This window comes from Micropterus dolomieu, linkage group LG01, assembly GCF_021292245.1.
Source record: "Micropterus dolomieu isolate WLL.071019.BEF.003 ecotype Adirondacks linkage group LG01, ASM2129224v1, whole genome shotgun sequence".
NCBI lineage: Eukaryota > Metazoa > Chordata > Actinopteri > Centrarchiformes > Centrarchidae > Micropterus > Micropterus dolomieu.
Genome location: NC_060150.1, coordinates 2,146,062 through 2,147,070, shown reverse-complemented (window position 1 = coordinate 2,147,070; position 1,009 = coordinate 2,146,062). Strand labels below are relative to the sequence as shown.

The following is a 1,009-nucleotide window of genomic DNA, read 5'->3' as shown; positions in this document are numbered from 1 at the left end:
TCATGGTCTGGGTGAAAACAACTACGTTACTCCAGTTATTTTAAAAGAATAAAGGTTTAGGTGTCTAATCCATCTATCCACCCCAAGCTTACCTAAACGTTTCTGTTATTTATCCTACACCTACTTTCATCAACAATGATGCTGAAAGGCTTCCAATTGCTTTATAACACACCAAGGGATCTTGACCATGTGTCCATATGTGAGGACTTCAGAGTGAGAACAGGTTGAGCCTGACATTCCTGCTTCCTTCAACATTTTGTAAATTTAATTTAGTAAAACTCTTCTAAAATCCACATATATCTCTGTTAAAATCATTGTTACTTGAGTTTCAGGTTGATTGATTTTACTGTATTCTGCCCATCAGTAGGTATTTGTAGGCTTTTAGCAGCTAAACTCCATATTATTACTGCATGGCTCTTTTTCTGCTGTTGATATCAGATCATAACAAAATGTTAAATTCTCGTTCCAGTTTCTATGACGAGTTTGAAGAATCAGATGTAGTCAAGTTCTTTGGGAATCTGTTCTGTGCAGCAGCAGAGAGAGAACAACAGACAGGAGAGAAGATACTGGAGCTGTTATCATCAGTGTGCAGATATCAAACATTCCCTCTTAATGACGAATACTTGGATGAATATTATCAGAGTGGTTTTCTGCTGGATCTGTACTCCCACCTGAAGGACTATGAGACTAAAACAGGCTTGAGGGTCCTTCCATCATTACAGTCAGTTTTCCAGTCAGCTCCTGCAGTCTGGTCCATAGACCTCTCAGAGAGAAAGACCTCCATCCTCCTGGAAGTGCTGAAACTCCAACCAGAGAAGAAACCAGTGGAACTGACAGGCTGGACAGATGAAGAGAGTGAAGTGAGGAGTTTCCTACAGTGTCTGCCTTATATCTCACAGCTCAGGTAAATTAATTGTACTTCACATGACTTCAGTGCAGCCTTTCCCTGAGTTACATGAGTGAACTCACTGGATTGTGTTGGGTGTTTAATTTGTATGTAGCTTATAAA

The 1,009-nt window shown here is 39.8% G+C and overlaps 1 protein-coding gene across 1 annotated transcript in view; it reads left to right on the top strand.

The window, feature by feature from the left end:
- LOC123972807 overlaps nucleotides 1-1,009 on the top strand; it is a 152,489-nt gene that overhangs the window by 39,822 nt on the left and 111,658 nt on the right. The gene's annotated exons all lie outside the window — the stretch shown is intronic.